The sequence below is a fragment of the Vanellus vanellus genome (assembly GCF_965231255.1).
Source record: "Vanellus vanellus genome assembly, chromosome: 10".
In the NCBI taxonomy this organism is placed as follows: domain Eukaryota; kingdom Metazoa; phylum Chordata; class Aves; order Charadriiformes; family Charadriidae; genus Vanellus; species Vanellus vanellus.
In genome coordinates this window covers 23579990-23606370 of record NC_138915.1, presented here as the reverse complement: position 1 = coordinate 23606370, position 26381 = coordinate 23579990, and the positions used below count along the sequence as shown (strand labels likewise).

The following is a 26381-nucleotide window of genomic DNA, read 5'->3' as shown; positions in this document are numbered from 1 at the left end:
TTCAATATGTTTAATACTTTGCTGCCTCATTTGGAGAACAAAGAGTTGCCTGTTTCATACCACTGGTTTGGACAAAAGCGGGGCACGGAAACGTGTAATCTGCATTTTCTGAATAGTGAAGATCTACAAAGATGATTTCATGTCTCTGGTCTCATGTTGGCATGCTAGCAAAATCTGACAAAAAATAATCTAAAGTTTGGGTGGGTTTTTTTTTTTTGCTAAAATCTGCAACCGGCATCAGAAATATTCACAGCTCGGTTGTGTTTGTAATGCGACGTGGAGCTCTGGCCTAATCTGAGCACAGGACTGCCACCGCGGAGCGTAAAATTGAACTAATCCTTTAAATCAGTATAAAATTACTACTCCTATCTCCCGAGAGCTACTCTAATAAACTGATGAATATGTAAGAGTTCCTGACATCCAATGAGAAATCCGACTGTATAAAAAGAATAAAAGGGTGAAGGGAAGGGAATCTAATTCTTCTCAGGAAGCCGCTCCTGCTAACGCGAGCGGAAACTCCCACTGCGAACCGTGTCGCTTCCAGCGTGTGGGACCACTCTGGGAGACCTTGTCATTTTGGAGCTTTAGAAAATTCACTCCCAAATGATTTTTCCTGACGGTTTTGACAACCAAATGTGTTTTGGTTTATTCCGTAATGATCGGACTGACAGTCTTCCCGTAAATAATTCATACAAAGACTCGTAACGTGTGGCTATGCAATTCAGATCCAGAAACGCGCACCTTTAACATTGGCAACGTAGAGAAATAAACACTCATTACAGCGGATTTTACTGGGCACTTCCAGTCAAAGATGCCCTACATTAATTTTTAAAGAGAAGAGGGAGAACGGTCTAATGTTGGTGTACACCTCATCTATTAATAGTTTGTGGGGTAACTGTCGCCTTTCTGCAAGTTTAGGTTTTTTGACAGCGGTGGAAAATAGTCAAACGCAAAAAAAAAAAAAAAATGGGGCATGTGCTATTACTTTATGCAAGAGCTAGCACCTCGCATTAATGTTCTTGTTTTATGTCTGAGTTTATTACTTTGTGCTATTCTCGCCTCCAGGCATGGGAATGGCTCATCTTTCTGACCTGAAAAGGGTCTCGTGTGCCTGAAAATACATCCGTTTTCCTCCTAAAGCCAGAAGAAGGTGTTGGTACCTGAGCCCGCGTTTTCTCCTGGGCCCGGCGGCGATGGCAACGTCAGGCGGGAGGACAGCGTGAGGACCCTCATTTGGGGAAAAATCTTCCCCTTTCCTGGGCCCGGCTCTGCAGTGCAGCTCCTTCCCTCCATTCACCCCTTCTTCCCAGAATTGGGTTTTGCTTTTTCTTTCTCGGTTCGAGGCCTCTTTTGAATTAACTTCTGCTCTCCACCACTTCTAACGCAAACGGCGTCCCTAAGGCCCTCGGTTTCCTGAGCCCGTCTCGCCATTTGTGATGGGAATGGCTGTGTAGCAAAGGTAGAAATTAGGACAGTTCTGAGGCCACCGATCCCAAACCGGGCAGCCAGAAGCCGGCTGGGGCAAGGCGGTGGCAAGGTGGCAAGGGTCCCCTGCGCGGGAGCAGAGAGGACAGGGTGCAAGGGCCAGGCACCCGCACCCCACGTGCTCCTCCTGGGGTCCTCTGAGGGGGAGCCCCTTGCCCAGCGTGCCCACCAGCACCATTGCCCTGGGCGTCCTGGGCTGGGCTGCCCTGGGCTGGCCACCAAACGAAAGACAGAGGCTCTCTTTTCATCTCTGCCTCCCGTCCCAGAGGAGAAGGGAGAGAGAATAAGAGAGAGGGACTTATGGGTTGAAAAGAAACTAAAACTGCTTTAATGACATATTAAATATAATAATAAATAAATAAATAAATTTAAATAATAAAAAATACCCTCAGCAGCAGCTAGCGGGGTTGCTCCTGGGAAGGCAAGGGAAGATTGCAAGGGGAGCCCAGAGCTCCTCTGTCTGTGGGGCAGGGCTGAGGGAGCCCGAGCTGCCCGCGTGCGGGAGGAGGGATGCGGTCTTGCACAGGAGAAGGGATGCAGCCTTGCACGGGAAGAGGGATGCAGCCTTGCATGGGAGGAGGGATGCGGTCTTGCACGGGAGGAGGGATGCAGCCTTGCACGGGAAGAGGGATGCAGCCTTGCATGGGAGGAGGGACGTGGTCTTGCATGGGAGGAGGCATGCGCCCTTGCATGGGAGGAGGAATGCGGTCTTGCATGGGAGGAGGCATGCGCCCTTGCATGGGAGGAGGCATGCGGTCTTGCATGGGAGGAGGGATGCGGTCTTGCATGGGAGGAGGCATGCGCCCTTGCATGGGAGGAGGAATGCAGTCTTGCATGGGAAGAGGGATGCGGTCTTGCATGGGAGGAGGGATGCGGTCTTGCATGGGAAGAGGGATGCGGTCTTGCATGGGAAGAGGCACGCGCCCTTGCATGGGAGGAGGGATGCGGTCTTGCATGGGAAGAGGGATGCGGTCTTGCATGGGAAGAGGCATGCGGTCTTGCATGGGAGGAGGGATGCGGTCTTGCATGGGAGGAGGCATGCGCCCTTGCATGGGAGGAGGGATGCAGTCTTGCATGGGAAGAGGGATGCAGCCTTGCATGGGAGGAGGCATGCGGTCTTGCATGGGAGGAGGGATGCGGACTTGCATGGGAAGAGGCACGCGCCCTTGCATGCGAGGAGGGATGCAAGCACGGGAGGAGGCAGGGTCGCTCCCAGGGAAGAAGGGGTGCGTGCCTGGGGGACAGTTGCGTACGGAGAAAGAACGAGGGATGTTTGCGGGACAGGGCGCGTGCGGGCACGGGCGGGTGGGTGCAGGCAGGGCGGGACACGGGCAGGACCGGAGGGATGCGGGCAGGGGCGGGCGGGGGCGGGCGGGGCAGAGCAGCCCGGCGGCGGCGGGACCGGGGGCGCGCCCTGGCTGGGGCCGGAGCTCCTCCCCGCCCCTTGAGTGACACGGCGGCTGCCTAATCGCCGGGCCGGGAGGGCGTGACGGACGGTCCGGCGGACCAATCCGACGGGGGCGGCGGGGCCGGGGCCGGGCACGGCGCGGCAGGACGGCGCGGCGCGGCGGGTGAGTGAGCGAGCGGTCCCGGGAGCGCTTCCAGCGCCGCTCCAACTTGGGGAAAGTTGCCCGGAGAAGCGGCGGTCCGGGCGGAACGTCCCGGCGGCGGGAGGCGCCCATCGGTTCCGGAGGCTCCGCGGGAGCCCGGCCCCTCGCCGCCGCCCGGCTTCGCTCCACGGCCAGGCGCGGTGGCGGGGTGGGGTGGGGGGGTGTCCCCCGGGACAATGGGGCGCGGAGCTCTGCGCGCATCGATGCCCGCCGGGACGCGGGGGACGTGGCCGCTGGGAGCGCTCCTGCCCCCCCCTCCCCCCCCCCCCCCCCCCCCCGCCGCCTCCCCGCCGGGATGAAAAGGCGCTTGTTCGGTTCATTCCCCTGGAAAACTTTAGCCCCGGGGCGATGCGCTGCCCTCTCCCTCCCACACCCCCCCCCCCCCCCCCCCCGCCCCCGCCGCCGTTAACGGGCTCGCCCCGGGCCCCCAGCCTGTAACCGGCACCGGGGGTGGGGGGAGACCGAGCCCCGCCGCGGGTTCCCGCAGAGCCGGACCGCCATGGGGGATGGGTTTACGTTTAACCTCCAATATTTTGGCCAGGGAGTTGTTCCCCAAAGCGGCGAAAGCGAGAGAATGGGAGCCGGGTTCCCGCGGGGGGGGGGGGGGGTGGTGAGGTGGGTGGGGGGGGAAGTTGTGGGGGTTCGTTTTTCTACAGCTGTAATTCGGAGCGGGAGAAGAAGAGTCACCCCGAGGCGCCCCCCCCCCCCCCCCCCCCCAAATAACGGCTCGGGAGCCCGCGGAGGGCAGGGGCAGAGCGGGGCAGCGCGGCGGGGGGGGGGGGTTGAAGCTGTGGCCGCCCCGTCGGCGGCGGGGAGAGCCGGGGCGGGAGCGTCGGTGGGAACGGCCTCTGCAGCCGAGACTGAGCTCCGGCTGTAAGTTTGTTTGTTTGTTTGTTGGTTGTTTTTTTTTTTAATCCAAGTGGAAATAGCGGCGGGATGGGAGCCCGAGCGCCGGGTGATGCCTCCTCGGGTTGCGCTGCGGCAGCATCCCCACCTGCGGGCAGGGCATCACCCGAACTCGCCGCTTCCCTCGCAGGAGAGCTGTCGGCGCAGCTCGGGAGCGAACGCCCGGTGAAATCAGCCTCTGAGGTTGTTATTGCTGTTACACAATCCCAGTGGAATGCGTGTGCACACGAGAGCGGGGCTTCCTGTTTTTGGTCAGTCTGTAGAAGAGAGACTATAAAAGATAATAGATATCTCGGATAAATCGCTTTTGCATGAGGACTTGGAGCCATTGTTCAAGCGGTAACACTTGCGACTTCTCCAGTAACCTGAGAAGAAAAACCCCTTAATGCCGGGAGAGTTGCTCAGAGTAACTTTAAAGACAACAGCTGGAACCTGGGAATAAAGAGGGAATAGTTACAGGGATCAGCATATGTTAGCGCTGCGCATAACGATGTATGGAAACTCGATCTGTTTTGAAAAGAAATCTTGGGTAAAGAGGAGCTGCTGGGAGTTGGTGAGCGAAGAGCGGTGTTGGGGGGGGGGGATTAGTGGACACAGGGCGAGTCCCCTGGGGGCAATATTCTGCGGTTGATTTCTGCCCCCAGGGTGTTTGATGGCCTTCGGTGGGGTGTGGGCACGCAGAGAACTTAAATTCCAGATCTGCTGGTTTGCACTGAATAACTTTTTTTTTTTTTTTTTTTTCTTTAAAGTTACATTACAAAATTTGCTAAAAGAAATCTTTTGGAAACACTGCTGTTATCGCAGCCCGTTAATCTTGCCAAAAGTTTAACAATTTGAGGATGTTGCTTGGTTGTAACCAAGCTCCTTTGAAGGAATTCTCTGCTTGTGAAAGATGAATTACTCATTCTTTGTCTGGGTGAAGAGATCATAATGTGATTATTAAACTCGGTGCTAGATATAAAGAATTATGCTTAACCAGGGTCTTTGTTCTCTTATCAAAGCTAATCTGACCAAGTTTCCCCTCCTATAAAGTAGGCAAACATCTCCCCAGATTAAAGAATGCCCAAAACTCCAAAAACCTATTTACTGGTTTTGGCTGGATTAGCTTCGCGGTGGGGAGGGCTCTGGGGACTGATGACTTCATGAGGTATTGGGCTGCTGGATGCCGGGATTTGGGATAAAGGCAGAGGAACTCCTTCCCCCGGGGCTCCTGTACTGACTTCCCTGCGCCCGGTTTCAATTGTTGTGAGATTAAGATGGTGAGTGAAGGAATCGCAGCCTTGTGAAAGGGGTTTGAGCCCACTCACGCGGCATCTTCTAGTAACTCTTCCCCGTGTTTACTTGGCTCTCTCGTGCAGCGACTTAATTGCCTCTGGAGAAGTGGAATACAACAGTTCTGACGGAAGCGAATGAGAGTGATTGATTGGAAAAGGGTGGTAGGGACAGTAATTTGTTAATTTTGCTTAAGCAGCTGCCAGCGATCTAAGTGATCCAAGTGCCTTGTGCGTAGCTTCATAGGTAACCTTCCCGGTGGAAGTACCGTCTCTGCCTTTTGTGTCGTAAAGCTGTGAGCGCTCCGCTTCTCGGAGCGTCGGTGCCGGAGCTGTGGTTTTGCTAATGTGTATGGTGTAATGCATGGGGAGAAGAGAAAGGCTTTTCTTTTTACGCGATTGGCAGTGAGTTTAGGGAGGGTGTGCCCATCATCTTTCTACATAGATACTTTAATCCACTTCCTTATCAAAGTAGATGGTAGTGGCCAGTAGTAAATACATTTGGTCGCTTACGAGAGTTTCATTTAGCACTTGAGGTTGTCCTGGTGGTGATATTTTGGGTGGTGGTAGTTTTTTTGGCGATGTTGCCCAAGTACGCCCTATCTGTGTTCTCAGTAGCCGATTTTACATGGCATTAAATGATAGGTGGCGAAACACAAAGGGGCTGTGTTTCCAGCAAAACCAAAGGTCGAGTGAGTTCTACTTTATAGCAAATTTTTTGGTGTGGTGGTTTTTTTTTGTTTGTTTTCGTTTGGCTTTGTTTGTTTGTTGGGGGTTTGGGGGGTTTTCTTGTGTTTTGGGGTTTCTTTTTTAAGTTACAATGCTTTCTATTTCTTTTTTTCTTAAAATGCTGGGTGCTATGGACCAGAATCACAGAATGGTTTGGGTTGGAAGGGACATTGAAGACCATCCAGCGCCACCCCCTGCCCCGGGCAGGGCCACCTCCCCCCAGCCCAGGTTGCTCCAAGCCCCGTCCAACCGGGCCTTGAACACCTCCAGGGATGGGGCAACCTGAGGGCTCACCACCCTCATAGTCAACAATTTCTTCCTCATATCAACGTAAATCTCCCCTCTTCCAGTCTGAAGCCGTTCCCCCTCATCCTATCACTCCATGCCCTTGGAAGAAGTCCTTCCCCAGCTGTCCTGTAGGCCTCCCCCCCCCCCGAATCCTCTGGGGAGGTTTGTCCCTCGTTAGGTACAGGCCCATTAGCTCGGTTTCCTTGTGTGTGAACTGCCTGTGGCAGAGGAAGGGATGCTCAAGCGGCGTCCGGCCTGTCTGCGTTCCTCCAGCCCGGGTTTCGTACGGCCCAAGTGGTGCCCGGCGAAGCCCAGTCCCACCTCACCAGTGGTCACCAGCGGTGGTCCGCTCTTGACCTGCCACCCGGGGAGGCGGGTTAACCCTCTGCGAGGCCACGGGGATGATGCTCCTGGTCCAGGAGAGAGTCAGGAAGCGAATATGGAGAAGGAAGGAGGGAGATGTCAACTTCTACAGTACCGCTTTGCAGTTTGCAGAGTTGGGCAGAGGAAATTTAGGTGGCTCCAACTTGTTTCTTCTGGGCGTGCCACAGAGTAGCGATGAACAGCAAAAGAAACGCGGTGGAAGTCGGTGTTTTGCTCAGGCTTTGAAGGTGAGCTTTGCCTCCAGGTGTGTTAGAGCAGCAATTCTGCCCAGGAAAGCAGATTCTCCTTTCCCAGCGCCAGCTGTTTCCACATGTGACCCACAAGCTATCAACCTGCGTGGTGCAATAACAGCTATTAATTTTTAACTTATTAGTTACTACTGAGAAGTTCCTTGTCATATTGGGGATAGCCACGATGTGACGTGTTAATATTTATTTACTAATCGCCGACCTTGGCATGCTCAGCACTTTTTGAACTAAGTGCTACTGTGTATTAAGTATTCTGCGTATCTTTTTGGACGTTGAGCTCGTGGAGTACTTAAAGTTGCTAATTACTTGAAAAAAGCTGAGCATGAATCCAGAAACTTCTACCACCAGATCTGCGTGAAAGGTAGAGAGTTAAGTACTGCATTTAAAAAGTTTAAATGCATATGCAGAGCAAAACATTCCTGAATATCTTTTCAATTCAAGTACGTGTCAAAACTCAGAGCGACTCTTTTAATGAGGGTGGTGCAAGGTGGTATTGGATCAGTATTTGTTGGGTTACTGTAACGAATGTCACAATATCACCTTGCTCGTTCCTGTCCCTGGTCCCCAAACCCTTCGATAGGCATCTGTTGACATCTTTGCCCGTACATTCCTGGTGGCACTTTGGGGATTCGATGATTGCACAAGCGGCAGTGCCTGTGGTGAGCAGGTCTTGGCTGAGCTGTGCCCACAGCACTGCTGGTGGGGTTGCGTGGAAGGACCATCCCAGAGAGCCGCTCAGGCTCTGCCACAGAATCAGCTTTCCCTGCTTGCACCTTTAAAGCCCTTTTCCAGCCCGGAGGTACCTGCTGTTCTTGCTGCTCATATATGAGTAGGTGGGATGGGTGAGAGGTGTCATCTCATGGTTGAAGGTGGTTGGGTGATGGTCTAACATCTGGGTGCTGGGTGGTGTGGCTGGGAGAAATGATGTGAGCCGGCCATCCTGGAGGTCCTCTGAGCAGCGGCAGCCCCGCTGACAGTGACTGGGAAGCTGTAATTGCTTTCAGCCCTGTGACTGCCCCCTGAGAATGCGCTACTGGTGTGTCCCCTGCTCCTCTGCACACTCAGGTTTGGGTGTTCATACGGGCGTACCGTCCCTCTTGGATTTACGGGATGGCAGAGAACTCAAAGTAGGTATCCCTACGTGGGCTGTGCTGGGAGTGGGTATGGGGCAGGTGGTGCTTTGGCACAGCAGCATGTAGTGCAGCTTCAGTCCCAGCAGCTGCCTGCTTCGTTCTCTCCAACACTGAGGCTGTAGGTGATGGGTCAGGCTTGTCCTGTCCTTCCTCCCCAGTGTTTCCTGCCCTGGATGTTCTTCCTGCCTCTAGGTCAGGTTCTTCTGAAGTGGAGACTTCGATAACGCCTCTCCATCATGTTCTGTGCTGTGACGTTCCCTTGGAGAGCTGCAGTGTGGCCTGCGAGAAGTCTCCGGGCTCGCGCGGATCCCTTTCCCGAGGGCTTAGGTTAGGTGTACATTTCCTCCGCGTTACCGGCAAGCGGCACGAGCCTGGCTGGGCGGCATCGCCGCACTGTGCCGTCAGCCTGGGGCCAGGGAAGCCCGGCTGCCAGAAGTCCTCCTGCCCCGTCTCGCTGTGCTGTACCCCCCCCCCGTCCTCCCAGCCCACCCAGTCTCCTGTGGCACACCGCACTGGTACACCTCCCGCGCTGGGGATGCTGCGGCACCGTGGACGTGCTGCCTCTGGAGGGTGATGGGTGCCCGTCCTTTTAATTGATGATCAAAGAGGTGATTTGATGACAGCCAAAAGACGGGACTCGTGAGTGTTTGTGGCTGCAGAGTCCAACCCTGGGCAGCAGGCGCAGAGATTTCGGGTATTTGGTGTGACGCCGTGTGACAAGGTGTTGGTGTACCCTGTGTGATCTGCCAGCCACGGAAAGAGCGACCTGTCTTCTCGTATCGGCCGAGCAAGAAAACATGATGGATTGATGGAGCTGGGAGTTGGAAGTCTCCACTTAAAAGGGGTGGAGAGTGGGGTGGGAGGAGAGGACCTGCCCGTCTGCCCTCTGCTGATACCGCGCTGTTTGATCCGGAGGTGGTGGTGTTGGAGGTAATGGAGCTCTTCCCTGCGGTGGGCATGTCCGACGTCAGTCCTGCTAATGGCAGCCGCCCTGACAGCAGGACTTCCCGCGTGGCCCGCGCTACCCTCTCCTGCAGGTCTGGTCCCATCAGTGGGTCCCATCATCACTGAGCTGCGGTGGCCAGTGCTGCGCATGTCCGGTTCACTCAATCTCTGCGGCATCCGCCGCTCTCCTGGGGATCTGTAATCTCTTGGCTTTTTTGGTAATAGATTAAAAATGCCAAGAATGACGAGCAAGTCCTGTCTGGCCCGCTTGGAGAATTATACCGTGTGCGCTCCCCTAACAGCTCATGTCTCACCTCTGGGCTTTGTGGGTTAACGCTCGGGCTGCTCAAAGCTCGTTTTGTCCCTGGGTTTGTGAGCGGTGTGGTGATGAAGAGGTGGGGTAGCCTCCGTGTCCCCGCGAGAAGTTGCTATGGGCAGAGATGGAGCTGTCGAGAGCTGTTTTTTTTCCCTTTTGCTTGTTTTGCCGATTGATTCCTGTTAGTTTATCTGCGCCTTTCAGCAGCTGCGAGCCACGAGGGCATCTCCCATGGAATCCCTGGCGGGTGGGCTGCTTGCCTTGGGTCCCCATCCCTGTGTCCCCCTGCGCCGGCTGGTCCGTGCCCCCCAGCGCCCTGTGCCCTGCGGTGATGCCCACCTTCCCCGGCATCGTCCGGACTGTCCCCGCGGGGCGCAGCGACCTGCGCGCTACTGACATTTGGGATTCAGGATGGAAGAAATAAAATAATTATTGGTTTGACATGCAGGGGAGGATGTGGGGAGCAGGACAACTGTCTGAAATGGGAAGCTCTGGCTAGGACTGCTGCTGATTGCTCATGTCAGTCCATATGGGCCATATGCTTCTAACCAGACTCCTCGTCTCATTTCCTTCTCTGAAACACTTACAGCTGTTTTTCCTGCCTCTTCAGTAGGTTTTTTGTTCCTGTAAAAAGACTGACAGCTCACAGATGCTTCTGGGAGTCCCCACTGTATAGCTGGGAAGAGAGACTGTTACTGGGATCTTCAAGAGAAGATAAGGTGTAGTGTCTCTGCAGGAGCCCTCATTTCTGATGTTTTAAAGTAAGCTTTTTTGATTTTTCTTTTTAAAGCCGAAAATAGTTTGCTGTTTCATTCACTGTTTCCCCATCACATACTGCCCTTAGTGTTGGAAGTGAGAGAGCGGGTAGTTGGTGCTGTCACTTATGGGTGGAACAAGGAAGGAAGAAGTGATGTTGGCCATGAACATATTACCTAGCGTTGAGCGTCCAGTCTTGCTACGGTGCTTATAAAATCGGGGTTGAACTTCACAGTGTTGCTTAGGTGTTGGCTTTTTTCCCCCGAGAAGTCCATGATTGAAATGATAGCAGTGCTTGAGGTTGAGCGTTGCTGGTCCTCCACTTAGCCCAGTGTACCGTCTCGTCTCTTCTACCCTTTTTGCATTCTGCCCAGAGAAGTAATTGCAGACTTCTCTAGTGGGGTTAATAATCCAGCGCCGGTCAGGTGAAGAAGGTGCTCTAGAGTTGCTGATGCCTGTGCGTTTCACAGTTTATGGATGGATGGATGGATGTTAAAGGACCATGTGAAGACAGTGAGAGAAGCGCTATGTAGCCCCTCGTAGACCGTTGACCTGTGTACTGCAAGGAAGATGGGGTTAATATGGCGAAGTAAATGGCTGTGTCGAGTTGGCTTGAGCGCCGAGTTGAGACAGTGCCTGTAACAAATAAAACCTAGTGGTATGTTTATGGAGGAAGTCTGTGCGATCTTGGGCTCATTTAGGCGCTGAGAGCATACAAAACATCTCCGCTCTTAGTGGGTTGGTTGCCTGTGGGCCGTAAACCCTAAATAAGCAAAAGTTCTCCTATTTTCCAATCCTCAGGTCACTTTGGTGGCTCTGCTTTGCCTTTTTTGCAGTCCCATCGTCACAAAAGAACAAGATGAACCAAGAGCTGTTGTGTTGGTGTCTGACATAGGAAACCTTCTTGTATAGGATCCCGGTGGTACATCCATGGCTGGTGACCGTTGTCCTGCCTCGTCCTCCCAAGGGTCTCGCTGCTGTGCAAGGAGCCACAGGTTGGCTCTTCCCCCGGGGCTGTGCTCTTCTCAGCCCATGTTATAAATTATGCTTTATAAACTGCTGTCGGAAATGGAAAATAAAGTAATTCCGATTTGTGTTCTTTTAGAGCCTTGTGCTTTAGACCAAAATACACAGGATAAGTCTGGCCCTTCCCTCTATTCACTTTTCATAGCCTCCTTTGTTTTTAATTTATATATCTTTTTATTCTAAATTCCTCCCATCCCCAAAATAGAGCAGACATCAGCCTGCAAGCGAAGGTTGCCAGACGTTGGTCTGGTGGATTATAGTGGCTTTTTGGCTTGGTTGGAGACTGAGCCCCACCCTACGTAGGCTTGGATTAAAAATAGCCTTTCTTTTCAGCAGGCTGAAAACTGTAGGCAGCGCGTTTGCGTCTTGGTTTCTGGGGCACTGGCAGCCATGGGCAGCCCTTCAGCTGCAAAATACCTCAGAAAATTTGTTTGCTGCTAATTCATCCAAAAGTGCTAAGGTGACCGGAGTCAGGGAGGTGTACAGCCAAGTGTCTCATTGCCAGCCGTGTAGTTATCGTAGGTATCGAGTAAAGATTCAGCCATGCTTCTTGCAGGACCTGAAAGAGTGGAAAACTGTAGACCACAGGCTCTGTAGTCCGGCAGCCTGGAAAGAGCCCTTGGTCCATCCTTGTTAGTGGAGAGAGTTGGCTGGATGGGATGAAGAGAGGAATGGATGCCATATCACTGAGCCTCAGGGGCAGGAAGCAGTCAAGGGCTTTTTGGATTCCTAAAATGTCTATCTTGGCTTAGGCAGTTGTTAGGAAAATACCATCAGAAGCTCTTACGCTTCATTATGCTTCATTGTATGGTAGGACAAGGGGTAATGGCTTCAAACTGGAAGAGGGGAGATTTAGATGAGATATTGAGATGAGAAATTCTTGGCTGTGCGGGTGGTGAGCCCCTGGCGCAGGTTGCCCTGAGAAGCTGTGGCTGCCCCATCCCTGGAGGTGTTGAAGGCCAGGTTGGACGGGGCTGGGAGCAACCTGGGCTGGGGGGAGGTGGCCCTGCCCAGGGCAGGGGGGTTGGAACTTGATGATCTTCAAGGTCCCTTCCAACTCTTAACTATTCTATGCTTACCCGTGATGGTAACATCTTGGAGCGATAGCAAGGTGTCTCGTGGATGGCAGGAGGACCCTGAGGCTCTGCTGTTTGGGGATGGAGAGGGTTCCTGGATGGAGAGGTGCTTCCATGGAGGAAGGTCCAGCAGACTCGTAGGTCACTAGCTCTAGGAAGGAAGGTCAGAGGAAGGCAAGTTCTTCCTACAACCGCTCTGCTACCTGGTTGTACGAGCTTGGCAGGGAGTTGGGTGAGAAAGGGTGTGTGTGCTGCTCGAATGGCTGGAGGCCATGCGTTCAAGGGGAGATAGCCTAAAAACACAGCCTTTTATCTCCTTGCCCTCATGTTGACCAGTGTTTTGATGCCCGGCAAAAAGAACAGCAACATTTTGGGGCTGCATTATGCTGCCAGTTTTGGTATGTCCCAGCTCAAGTGCCACAGGGACAAGTAGAAGGACCAGGAGACTGCTCTTGCCCCACAGACTCTGGCTCAGCCCTGTCTGTCCAGACCTGAGCCACACTTCTTATAAAAGAAAAAACAGTAAGGGCAAGAGGTTGACCTCTGTCTGGTATGGTGATCTCAGTCCCCCACTGCCTGTTGGAAAAGCCAAGCCTCAAAACCGAGCCTGCGTGGTTGGCCATGGGAGAGCAGAAGGGAAGAGTTGAGCGTCTCCTCGCTCTGGGCATGTGTTCTCTGCCTCCTGGGCCTCAACCGTTGACTTCTTGCGTTGTTTAATTTGTTTTCCGCTCTCCTTGGCCATGCTGGCAGCACGTTGTTTTACAGGGTGGTAGCCGATGCCTGCGATACCCGGCGGGAGAAGGCAGCGCACCGCTCCTTTGGGATGGGGAGGCAGGCGGTGATGCCTCGCAATCAAAGCCTCCAACTTAGCCATGAGCCTCTACGGTTGTTTAGGGCTGGGGTGGGAATAAACGAGGAGGGGAATGTGATGAGAGGAAGGCAGGGAGTCTCTTCCCGTTGCCCGTTCCATGACTGTTTATGACTATCGTGCTGTGTGGGCCGGCGATGGTTTACGTGACCTCGTTGATTAAGTGTCTCTCTGAAATGCCTTTTTCTCTTCAATTCTTGTAGACTCTGCCTTGGCTCGTTCTGCTTCTGGTTCTTCTATTCTAGGTTGTAAAAGCTTAAAAATGTGAAATATTGTTTCTCTTCTCAAAACCTTTGTAAACAGTCGTGAACCTGGCTGTGGAAGGACACTAGAGGGATTGTGTTTCTCCCAAAGCCTCGGGACTGAGCCTTCAGCCTTTGTCTCACTCAGTTGCGTGTTTTTACTTCAGCTGCGAGTCAAGGGGCTATTTGTTCATATCTCAAATTCGTAAAGTGGAAAAACTGACTCCTGCAGTTATGTCTTTACTACGGTCGTTTTTTTGCTAGAGGAAACGGAATTTTTCTTAAAAAACAAAACAAAACAAACAAACAAAAAAAAACACCAACCCAAAAATCTAGCTAGGCTGCTTTTAAAAATTGTATAAATACAGGAACTTCAACAAGGCGATGGGAACTATTGCCTGCTGCAGGGTTGGGTCAAGACAAGGAAAAAAACCTGCAAAACACTGATCTGGGGCAAAAGCATAAAGGAGAAAATCTGATGCTCTGGGAGATGCTGAATGAGGCTGTGGGTCGGGGAGGTGCTGCATTTTGCCGGAGAGGGCTCGCCGCCGGTAATCCTGCCCCCCGACCTGGGTCCTGTTACTGCAGCTCCTGCCAGAGTTTTGTTTGCTAGGACTGCTTCTGTTGCCTTGGCTCCAGATGAGGGGGAGACGGTCTCGCTGGGAGTGGGGGGGGAAGATAAAAATGAATTGCAGAGCTCTAGGGACATCCTCTTGGATTCCTACTGAAATTGTTGTGTCTCATAGAGGTGGTGGCAAATGAAGCTTAAGAAAAATCCCCTTTGTTCTTCCTCGCTTTTTTTATTTTTACCCCCCTGAAGATCGACATATGAAAAGTATTTTGATACTAGAAGGAAAATAGGAAGGCATGTGATTCTGCACTCAATTTATGTATATATATATATGGGACTGATTTGTTGCCAATATGCTAGGGATTAAATTAGGGCACTCCAGAGCTGAATGCGCAAGATATTTAAAACGCAGGTTGAAGACCTTGGATAGCAGGAGCTTGTACGCTCTCAGGATTAGATGGAAGGTGATGCGCAGTGGGTTGTTACTATAACAAGGTTGCATGGTCACCTGTGTGCCATTTACACGTTCTTCCCTGCCTGTTGTGTTGGAATCTGAAAACTCCAGCTACAGTCCTGCTTTTCCATATGCTCTTTCCCTCAAAGTATCTTTGCAGCTTGGCATCGCCGGAGCTGCCTGGGCGAGCGAGGGCTGATCCTGCTTTCTGCCACGTAATGCTCTGCGTTGTTGGTGCCACAAATAGTGGCTACGAATGATGCCGCTTGTGTTGACATAGAGTGGGGAGGTAAGGGGTTTTGCTTGATGAGAGCATCCCACCTCTGCTGTACCTGTTAGCTTCCAAGGGGAACTGGAGACTGGAACGCTTTGGGTCACCATATTCGTAGCAATCATAGAGTGGATAGAGTTGGAGGGAACCTTAACCATCCAGTTCCATTCCCCTGCCCTGGGCAGGGCCACCTCCCCCCAGCCCAGGTTGCTCCAAGCCCCGTCCAACCTGGCCTTGAACACCTCCAGGGATGGGGCAGCCACAGCTTCTCGGGGCAACCTGCGCCAGGGGCTCACCACCTGCACAGTCAAGAATTTCTTCCCAATATCTCATCTAAATCTCCCCTCTTCCAGTTTGAAGCCATTCCCTCTCGTCCCATCGCTCCCCTCCCTGATCCAGAGTCCCTCCCCAGCTCTCCTGGAGCCCCTTTAGGCACTGGAAGGGGCTCTGAGGTCTCCCCGGAGCCTTCTTTTCTCCAGGCTGAACCCCCCCACCTCTCCCAGCCTGTCCTCCCAGCAGAGGGGCTCCAGCCTTCGCAGCATCTCGGTGGCCTCCTCTGGCCCTGCTCCAACAGGTCCGTGTCCTTTTGGGGCCTCTGCCTGTGTCTCTTCCTAAATTTGATCAGGTTTTATGTTTTGTTTGCGTGTTTTTGTTTTGTTTTTTTTTTTTTTTTTCAGTGTATGTATTAGTCTTTGCCCCAGTGATGTTTCTTGTGGTCCTGGTAGTGTCCCAGCCCCGGCCACAGAAGCCCACAGTGCCGGAACCTCTGCTCGATGGGCCATGCTCAAACGAACAGGGCCGGGGGATTGCTGAGCTGCTTCTCCCACCCTCTCTCCAGGGCTACGAGGCAGGAGAGCGTCTTGCTCCGCTCTCGCAAACTGAACCGGCTGCCTTTGACTCTGCCCCGCTGGGCAGGACCGGGGATGGTGGAGGAGGTTCCGTGTGTCCCTGTTGTTTTTTTTTGGGGGGGGGGAGAGCTCAGAGCAGCCCCTCCCTGCAGGCAAAACTGCTGGGCCAGCACCAAAGTTCGTAGTGTGTCCAAAACGGCGTTAACCAAGCAGAAACTTGAATTCAAGCTACCCATCCCTGTAATTGGCATTCCTATTTCGCGAAGCAGCGCTCCGGCTGGGTCGCTTGCTAAACAGCATCTGAGAGATCGTAAATCCCGTGTCCTTGTTTATACGCTGCCATCGCAATCTCGTGTACCTTCCTGCTAATCAGGCGGGCAGGGGCTGCGGAGCGTTGTTTGGGTTGGGAGCAGGGCTGTGGTTTTGGGATTGCGGGATGCTGAGTCTGGTCCCAGGGACGGGCTTGGATGCTCTCCTGCCTTGGAGCCCCGGCGGTAGGAGGCTAATGAGGGGCTCGTACTTCTGCTGTAACTGCGGTGGTATATACAGACAGATATTCCACTATAAATCCTGTAGTTAAACATTTCCTTGACCCAGCGTAGAGCAAGGTGCTTGTCTCCAGCTGGGCACAGAACGAAAGGAAGCGGGTTCCGAAGCAATACAGCGATTAAGCTTTTCCTCCCCGAATTCTGCACGGAATGTTTTGCCTCCAAGAATGGGTTGTGAGGACTTTACATTAGGGCATAGGTAGGGTGTTTGTAGGTGCGCGTAAAGTTGTCCTGTTAGGGAGGGCACTGCGCAGACAAGCAGGGAGAAGGTTGGCCCCTGCTTTTAAGACCCGTTTCTGAGATAGCGACGCTTTGAAGGAGGTCGACAGAGAACAAATGGAAATGCATTTCCAAATGCGTTCATGTTTCTCCATGCTCCTGGAAGTAATAAGCCAGATTCTGAGTCCTCACTTAGGTGGAATTCACCTTTCCATAAGGAGGGAGGGGAAACTGGGCCTGCTGAAAACTGGAAATGTGTTGAATAAGTGGCCTTAATGTCTGACCTAAACTTTAGCCTGTTCCTTTCTGCGCCGTTTGGCAGAGGTCGGCACCGCGCTCTCCTTGGGGACGCGGCTGGGAGGTTCCAGTGCAATCCTGCCCCTGCCCTTCTGTTGCCCACCCCTCTGGAACGGTCACGTTGATCTCATTTCCAGCTGGGCTCTTGCCTCTCGTTTTATAAAAACCAAATGCTCCAGCATTTTGCAGCATAGTCGAGACTTCTTGTTGAAAACTTGAAAAACTTACATCGCTTCTGCCCAGCTGAGGAGTAGCTCTCTTGGACGGATGGTTATGGCAGCGCCCAGACTACTTTCATTAGATTCATTGCTAACTGCAAGACCTCTTATATCTCCCTCCCTGCCTCCCCCTTCTCTGAGGGGTATATACCCTTTGTCTGGGTTATACGGGGTTGGTGTAGTTGGTCCCTTTGGTCCCTGTCTTCTGAAGGTCTATATAAAGAGGTCTTGGAAACCTATGAAATGGAGTAAGATCATGCCCTGTACTGATGGCCTTGAACCCCCCTGTTATGCAAGAGCCGTGACAACCAGGACTGGTCAATAATTCACTTTAGCAATTAGGGCTTTGTGCATTGGCTTGATATCAGCTTGGCACATGGCAAGGTATTGCGCTTTCACGTGAAGTGCTCGTAACTAATATTCTTGATCAGCATGTGGACCTCGGGGGTAATTCATGTTGTACCTCGTGGTGTTATTGCTCCCAGCTATAGATCTTCCCCTCCTACCTGCAAGGTTGCTTCACGCCTTCTGTCGAATGGCGTGCCTTGCTTAGGCTTGGCTTTGTGTAGGATCTGTAGATGTAGTTTTAAATTTTTTTATGTGTTTTTTTTTTTTTTTTAAATTTTAATACTAATTCATAAGGCATTAAGATCATCAGCAGCAACAGATTGAAAGTATAAGAAATCTGCAGTCGAAGCAAAGACGGGCTTCACAGCATCCAGATCAGTCTGCTACTGTTTTTTATAGGCTGGAAAATGTGAGACAGGTTACTCATTAACAGCGTAACGAGCTGCACGGTGAAGATTGCACTCTGGGGACCCGAAGGCTGTGGGTGACAACTTGCAGCGTTACGTGTGAGCGGTGATCCAGCTCCACCTCACCTTTCTACAGATCTGAAAAGAGTGCTGTGGTCATGGGAGCCCCTGACGTTAGTCTCTCCAGCAGGTCCGTCCGACAGAAGATGTTCTGTTGGGGTCTGAGACACAAGGAGCAGTTAGGGGGGAAGCTGGCATGTGCAGGCATGAGCTAAATGCCAGGAAAAGCTTCAAGGTCCCTTGAGAGGAGGTCCTGGACTAGTTGAACACAACCAGATTTGTAGGCCCACTTGCACAATGGCGTGAGCCGCATAGCAAAGCCTTCCACCTCCAGCATCTGGCAGGACGTGCAGGTGAGACACCAGTGACTCCTTAAAGATGCTCTTTGGCTGGGCCGGGCATGTGGGCTGCTGCCCAGCTTGGTCTGGGACTCTACCAGGTTTGCCTCGACTCCCCAGCACCGAAACCTTTCTGGTGGCAGGAGGTGACCTGCAGGTGAGTTGTGTGGGACTGAGGAGCCACCCAGTGGCCGTCTCCCACAGCCTCCCCACTAGCCAGCAGCGGTTTGCAGCAGACTGGTCTGGACAGTGGTCAACAGTTGGCTGAAGGTCTCTTTGCTGGTGGAGCAGTCTGTGACGGCAGTGGTATAACCTCTTCCTGCGTACAGGTGGAAGATACTAAGCAGTCCCTGACCTCTGGTTCTGCATAATTGCCGATCTTGCTACAGTCCATGGATTTATTTTCTGAGCCACATCCTTTTTGCTGCTGTTGTAATCTTGTTTTGAAGATTACACCAATTTTATTAGTAATCTAATAGGCTGCTTCTGCAGACAAGTCACTGGGGGTGCTGGGCATTAGACATAGCTCTTGTTTGCTGTTGACTTTTGAAATCAAAATGAGGTACGGCGCTCGGCTTTGGTAACAGTATTTACGGTTTAGTATTTGGGAAGGGAGTCTTCTCGGGGGGGAAAAGTCTGGCTCGAGTAGCTGAAAACTTTGCAGAGCGGTTGTTGCTGCTCACGCTGCAGAGTATTTATCGTTGACAGAAAGTGAAAAGGCGTATGGCAGACTTGTATGAAAATAGGAATCTATTTTGAGCAAATCTGTGCTCTTGTCACTTGCATTGGGGTACATTCTGCAGTTAAGATTGCTTTTTGGTGTCTCTTAAAACTTTTTTTTTCCTGCACGTCAGAAGACCTTAATACAAAGAACCACATTCCTGTTAAATTGCAGCTTTTGCGAATTATTCTGGAGTTTATTCCATGAGGGTGCAGTCCATGTGAATGCTTTGTATTTCTCAATGGTGAATGGGGCTAAACTGGATGTTGCCAGAAAATGGATCAGAACAGCTTCCCTGGTCGGAAAGGTTGGACAGTCACTTGTGTTCCTCAATGGTGCAATTCTAGTATAAAGCCCTGCTAAGTCACTGAGGAGTGACTTCAGGTTGGTGGTTGTCTATAGCATATCTTCTCCAGGTGAGCAGAGGATTGCCTGAGCCATGTCAAGGACGAGCTCGGGTGATGGACAGACCCGGCAGCTGAGGTGAAAGATGGAAAAGCGTGTTTGTGAGCTGGTCTGTGGTGTGGCTGAGCTGGTCTACCTGGGGTGCTGTGCAAGGGTGGTCCCTCCTTGCCTGTGCTGATGTCCCTTTGGCCCTACAGTGAACTGGGAAGGGGGGAGTAAACCTGAGGAGGGACTTCTTTCATGTGAGGGTGGCAGAGCACTGGCACAGCTGCCCAGAGAGGGGGGGGGAGTCTCCCACTCTGGAGCCATTCCAAACCCGCCTGGACGTGTCCTGTGCCACTGCTGGAGGTGCCCCTGCTCTGGCGGGGGGTGGGATGGGGGGAGCTCCAGAGGGCCCTTCCAGCCCTCACCGCTCTGGGATGCTGTGACTGACATGCCAGGGAGAGGGACGGGGTGGCCTTTGGATGGTGGCCTGCAGTGATGTCTGCCCTCCTGGGTGTCCAGGTCAGCTCCTCTTCGCACACTTCTGTCTTCATCAGCTTTCACCTCATGCTGTTGTAATCACCCAAAAGAAAGTGTTATCTTTGGGGCGCGATGGGTGCAAGGTGCGCTTCGAGGTGGGGTGAGGTGGCCCCGGTTTTGGCTCAAAGACGTCAGAACTGGGGGTGCCCTGGCGCGGGGGCTGAGACCTGCCGGCGGCACTGACCGCAGCAAAACCCCGAGGGTGCGACGTCTTTGAGCGACGCTGCCTTCTGCCCTGGGAAGCGCACCTTGCACCCATCGCCCCAAAGATAAACACTTTCTTTTGGGTGATCCAGGAGTGAAAGCTGAAAGAAGGAAAGGTCCCGGGTCACCGGCAGGGGACATCTCTCCTGTTCCAAAGAACCCCACCCAACCCTAAACTCCCCATTGCCCGTGATCTCAAGGGAATAACTTGTTCTTTTATTATTATTTTTTTTTCCATGTATCCCCTCTCCCCACCCACCTTTTGTGTCTTTCGAATTTAATAAAGTGGGTGACTCAGTACTAAATATAAAGCCGCTTCCGGCATCATCTGCCGGTGGCTCATTTCCTGGAGCTGACATCAGTGGAGCCTCCGATGTCCTTATGAAAACAGCCAGACGTGAGGGATCCTTTGCACGGTGTTCTGGGCATCCTTGCTGCCTTCTTGGGTGACTTGCGTGGTGGCTCTCTGCTCGAAGCTGTGAATAACGAGTCCGTTAATTACTAAGCCGAGCACAGGGTAAATCGGGCAGGTCCGCCGATCTGTTTTGCGCTGCAAAACCGTATTCGAGTTTGCAAGTGTTTTTTTTTTTTTTTTTAAATAAAAGACTAACTTTCAGTGCCTGCTGCATATGCAAGTTTTTTTTATTAAATAAGCATGAGCTTGACTAATGTCTTGCTTTCTCCTTGATGACAGGCTCGCTGAAAGAGCAGCTCAGGAAGCTTCTGGGGGGGAAATCTAGCAAAGACGGATCTTTTTTTCACTTTGAAAAGGCTGATAAATTGAGGAGTTAAGGTCAAATGCTTCTTCCTCAGTTGTCAAATCCTTCCCTAGCTGTTTACATGGATGGAACCTACTCTGCAGTGGGTCCTAACTGAAGGTGAAGGCAAGAAGCACATAAATCCTCAATTTGTATTAAAAAACACCGGGGAGAGTGCTTCTGCCCATCTGTGCATAATTTCATTAAAATCCTTATCTTTAAAAGAGAATGTGGACAGAAGTGGAGGAGGGGAGCATCTGGCACGTGGTAAATGGTCACTGATCCCAGTCCGAAATGGGATGGTGGCTGGCCACTCAGCTTTGCTCTCTAAAGCCTTGGCTCATAAACTGTGGTGTTTTCTTTCTGATGGAGTAGACTATTTAGGTTACCTGGTTTTCTTCCAGCTAGGTACTCTTTTGGCCCTGTCACCTCTCTCTCCTTTTATTTTTTTTTTATTTTTTTTTTATTTTTTTTTTATTTTTTTTTTTTTTAAGGAGGGAAGATGCTCCTGAAATTGCTGCACCAGAGCATGCAGGGCCAGGCAGGGGCAGGAGCTTGAGCCACCTTTGCCCCTCCTGGAGACCCACCAAGTTCTGCTGATGTTCTGCTGGCTCTGGGATTCTGGGATCTCCTGGGGCTTGTGTGGCCCAGCCCTCTGCCCATGGGGGTTCCTCTAGCGTGGGCATGCCAGAGGGGGCCAGTGTGCCCTACACCCCCTTGGCTGGATGACAGTAGAGCTGGCTATATCCCAGTAAACAGCTTTTTTTAGGCAGGAGCTAGAGGTGCCTGCAGGCAAAACCCTTCCCAAAAATCACTAGGGCTGGTGTAACATGCTCAGGGACATGTGCATCACCATGGGTTTCATTAGTTGTCTTGTGCAGCTTCCCAATAGTCATAGAATCATCAAATGGTTAGAGTTGGACCTTAAAGATCATCCAGTTCCAACCCCCCTGCCCTGGGCAGGGCCACCTCCCCCCAGCCCAGGTTGTTCCAAGCCCCGTCCAACCTGGCCTTGAACACCTCCAGGGATGGGGCAGCCACAGCTTCTCGGGGCACCCTGCGCCAGGGGCTCACCGCCCGCACAGCCAACAATTTCTTCCAAATATCTCATCTAAATCTCCCCTCTTTCAGTTTAAAACTGTTACCCCTCATCCTATCCCTACAATATTAGCATGACACCTCTTGGCATTTTCCACTAGGGGTGGAAAAGACTACTTCTGGAGTGGGCAGGAAATCCCGGTGTCCAGGAGCAGGTGGTTGTCTTCTCCTGGGTGGTGGGACTCACTGGGGAGAACAGTGGGGCTGCACAGCCTGCTGCAGCTGAAGCTGGATGTGGAAGCCAAGGACTGGATGTGCTCCCTTCCTCCCCCAAAGCTTTGCCAGAAGGTCTATTCTTGAGGGGTAGCGGTGAGAGGAGAGGGACAAGGTGACTCCTGGATTTACCCTTTCTGCTCCCTCGTCACCTGGAAGGCAGCGACTGCCTCTCCCACAGCCATCGGTGAGTAACCTCTGGAGGGCAAATACGCATTAGTGGCCTCCCAGTGAAACTTGGCAGCTGGAGCTGGGGAGGAGATGCCTCCTTGTGCAACGATATGCTGGAGGGAACCTGTCAGTGTCACTGGTCCTCCTTGTGCAAAAACCTCGGTACTGACCGAGGGGAGCGGACATGTCACCTGAGCAGAGTAATTTCTGAGCACCTCGGGCATCTTCTGCTTCCCTAAAAGTCTTTCTTAAGGAGGGAGGAAGGGGAAAATATGCTGGTGTACTGGCTTGAGCATAAAACTTCCTATTTTGGAAGTGTGGGGAGCGGTGAGGAAGTGGGCTGGGAGTGCCCGGGGAGCTGTGCGTCCGCTGCCCGCCGTCACCACACCCCGGCGTGGCGAGTCTCGGGGCATGACGTGGAGATGAGTGGTGCTGGCACTGCCGTAGGGCTATTTTTGGTTTGAGTGTAATTGCAGGTGGGACCGACAGGACTGGATTTGGAGCAGTGGGAGAGCAGGGTGCTCTTAAAGCTATCGCTGATCCTTTGCAAATGAGAAAGACTGGTATTTCACGTGTGCTGTGTGTCTCCAAGTTCACACGTGAAGCCCCTGAGGATCTGTGCCGGGTGAGGACAGTGGGTGGCAATACCCTTGCCCTTCCCAGCAGAGGGAATGGGAATATCTGTTAGCCCTGTAGGATGTGTTACGCTTACCTGGAAGAAGAAAAGTGAGTAAGTGGAGGTTTGAAGACCTGGTGGCTTTTGAAGGCTGGTGGCTTTTAGGCGTCCGCTTCTGCAGCGTGACTCTGCCGCCTGCACACCCGCAGGTCCTGCTTTTCTATCCCAGCAACGCGGATGCCCGAGGCAAGGAGGGGAGGTTTTTCTTTTCCCTCCCAAAAGCAGACATTGCTCCTGCAGCGGCTCCGACGTTGACAGAGGAAGTCGCAGCGCATGGAGCTGGGCTTTGGCACGCTCTCCCCAGGACCAGTCAAGCCCCAAAACCTCAGCACTTCTTAACCCTTACAGGATGAATTTAGACCGTGCAAAGCGCTCGCATACACAGAGAATAGTGGAGGGACCAAAATTCCTGAAATAAGTTTCTTGGACTTTGTCACACGTATGCCCCTGGTGGGGCTGGGCACTGGTTTGACTCAGAGCAGCCAGTGGGGGCTCTGTGCACCGGGGGCTGAAGCGATGCTGCAGCCGGTTGATGTGATGCCACAGCGGTTGCTGCGATGCCGCAGTCGGTTGCTGCTGCACGTCAGAGCCAGGTCAGGGTCGCTGTCCCCTAAACCCCCTCCGCCGCGCAGGCAGCCTGGTTTCGGGGGAGCACAAAAGCCTTTTTCAAGCCAGCTTCTTCCCTTTTAAGTTGCAGCTGCAATTCTGGGTATAAAAACCTCTACTTTGGTTTTCATTATATTTACCATCCTGAGCAAGCTGGCAGGTTGTGGGTTTGGGGTTGGGTTGGTTTGGGGTTTTTTTATACCTCTTTTGAAACTTTACAGCTGGAAGCTAAATTTTCAGGTGATACTCAAGAAATGGGACCAGGCCATGACTCACTTTCCTGGCTGATGTCATTTTTAAAAAGAAGCAAAAAAAAAAAAACCACCCCATGACCCTATTGGTCAAGTATTTTTAATTTTTAGAACAGTCACGGGTTCTTCAAATTCTTTGGTAATTCAAGTATTGTGTTTATTAGTAAGCGACATCCTTTGCTTTTAGCTACGGGAGGGCTCAAACGTTATGGACTTGACAGGAATCGAAATTTCTGACCGATGCGATTATATTTTGGAAATCCCACTTAACCTTTCTGGTGATTGATTCTGCTCCTGTGCATTGCATCAGCAGCAACATAGTACACGATGTTTCTGTTGCTTGTGTCTTCCCGGCTGGTAGCAGATGTCTGTCTGTGTTTCCTCTAGAGCAGGCAGGGATTAATTGTTGAGGTAATGCGATATATTACAGTATGGGCCAGCTCTGAACTCTTGTATTTACCACCCATTCAGACCGCTTTTTTTTTTTTTTTTTTTTTTTTTTTTTGGTGGGGTGAAATAGCACACAGTATCTTCTCTCAGCGCGGACTGAGGCTGAATACGTCTAGACCCTCGTCGCTCTGTCTGTGAGCTTCTGGTGCTTTTGAAGACATCCATAAAATAAGCACCTAAAACAAAATACAAGCTCCGTGTCGCTGTTTGGCTGGACAAGCCGACAGCTGGCAGTGCAAAAGGCATTTAATGTAAAACATTAAAGTTAAAATTGGGGGGGGGGGGGGGGGGGGTTTGTTTGTAGGTGTTTTTTTTTTTTTTTGTTTGTGGGGTTTGTTTTTTTTATTTTATTTTATTTTTTGCTTGGTTTTTGTTGTTGTTGTTTTTTTTTGTTTTTCTTATTTTTGTCTTGGTTGTGTTTGGTTTTTTTTTTTCAATACTAAAAAAAAAAAAAGTTTTCCTACCTAAAAGGTTTATCTCTTACTGCTTCCCGTTCCCAAGTGCCAAGCAATCGAAGCCCAGAAGGTAGTTCTTGGGGGGGGGGGGGGGTGTCCCCCCCATCCCCGCCCCGTTGCTGTGTGCCCGTCCCTTAGCCCTCCCGAGCCGTCTCTCCGCCACCGGACCGTCCCCTCCGTGGCGCTCCGGAGCGCCCTCCCCCCGGCGGGGCGGGGACGGGGGACGGGGGACGGGGGGGGAGTGCGGACTGCCGGCGGGGATCGGGAGTCTGCCCCGGGAGAGGAGAGAAGGAGAGGTAAGGGCGGGGGGGGGGGGGGGGAAGGGCAGAGGGGAAGTAAGGGAGGAGAGAGGGAGAAGAGGAGGTAAGGGAGGAGAGGAGGAGAGAGGGAGGGGGGGAGAGGAGGAGAGAGGGAGGGGGGGAAAGGAGGAGAGAGGGAGGGGGGGAGAGGAGGAGAGAGGGAGAGGAGGCAAGGGAGGAGAGGAGGAGAGAGGGAGAGGAGGCAAGGGAGGAGAGGAGGAGAGAGGGAGAGGAGGCAAGGGAGGAGAGGAGGAGAGAGGGAGAGGAGGCAAAGGAGGAGAGGAGGAGAGAGGGAGAGGAGGCAAGGGAGGAGAGGAGGAGAGAGGGAGAGGAGGCAAGGGAGGAGAGGAGGAGGAGGAGAGGAGGCAAGGGAGGAGAGGAGGAGGAGGAGAGGAGGAGAGGAGGCAAGGGAGGAGAGGAGGAGGAGGAGAGAAGGAGAGGAGGCAAGGGAGGAGAGGAGGAGGAGGAGAGAAGGAGAGGAGGCAAGGGAGGAGAGGAGGAGGAGGAGAGAAGGAGAGGAGGCAAGGGAGGAGAGGAGGAGGAGGAGAGAGGGAGAGGAGGCAAGGGAGGAGAGAAGGAGAGGAGGCAAGGGAGGAGAGGAGGAGAGAAGGAGAGGAGGAGGAGACGAGGTAAGGGAGGAGGAGAATAGGTAAAGGCAGAGGGGAGGAGGAGAACAGGTAAGGGCAGAGAGGAGGAGAGGTAAGGGCGGAGAAGAGGAAGGAGAGGTAAGCGTGGCTCCTGCTGCCGCTTGCTCTGCTGGGTGCTGCTGGGGTTCTGGCTGGCTGAGTGAATGCCAGGTCACCCTGCAACGACTTGTCTTGCTTTTATTTTCTCTGCAAAATGTTTAGGGATCCCTGACACTGTAGCAGATAAAGGAAAATAGCTCTGGGCAGAACTAAAAGATTAGTTTCAGGGTTTAATGCATCTTAAATTTGGAATTTATCTGTGCACCTGACTGAGCAGCGCATGCAGACAGAGCGGCAGCGAGTGCTGCGACTGACTTTGCATCACCGGGGATTTAATTTTTCAAGCGAGGACTGAGGGTGTGCCTTCCCAGAAAGCTCAGTCTGGGACGCTTCTTTCCCCTTCTCCATCTGCAGCAGGCTTTTAAAGAGCCCAACTGCTTAAACTTGCATGGTAGAAGTGTTAAATATTTAAGCGCCTGCCTTGCAGAAAGCGTGAGGAGCTCTGAGTGCTTTTGGGAAGTGGCTGTAGGCTGCTGGCTGCGGTGGCTACCTGACTTTGGGGGTCTTTTGCCTGGAGAGCTTTGCTGTTCCAGTGGGAATGGCGTGTGGCATCACAGCTTGGCAGGAGTTTGTTTCCGAATGGAGGAGTTAATCTTGCTTGCTGTGTTTTCTGGGGAAGGCTGGCTGTGCTTGGTGCTGGAAACCACCGTAGACCCTCTCCAAATGCTTTAGCAGTCGCTACTGGCTAAAACACTTGTATACCAAATACTTTTAAGTATTGGACTGAAATGCTGATTTATTTTTTTTTTCTTGTGGTGAAAAGGTTAGACTTTAACATGTCTGAAAATCTGTAAAACGCATCTAGTGTAACTTCTTCGTGTCCTGGTTTTGTTTATACTGAATGTGTTGCTCTGAGGTTTTGCTTAAGTTATATTTTATTCTTACCCTGCATTTATTCTGCAAAACATCTGGGCGTGAAGACTGATTTCAACAACTGGAGGACT

At 52.3% G+C, this 26381-nt stretch overlaps 1 protein-coding gene across 4 annotated transcripts in view; it reads left to right on the top strand.

Annotated features, from left to right (window-relative positions):
* The first annotated feature begins 3009 nt into the window (after window positions 1–3009).
* Window positions 3010–26381, top strand: part of PLS3 (plastin 3) — a 57881-nt gene continuing 34509 nt past the window's right edge. Inside the window, exon 1 of one of the 4 annotated variants that reach the window (XM_082488065.1) lies at window positions 3010–3056. The gene's annotated coding sequence lies outside the window, so the exon portion shown is untranslated. Of the gene's footprint in view, window positions 3057–9922; window positions 10077–24667; window positions 24689–25257; window positions 25417–26381 lie in introns of those variants that run through there. The other 3 variants (XM_082488064.1, XM_082488067.1, XM_082488066.1) reach the window with 3 other exon arrangements.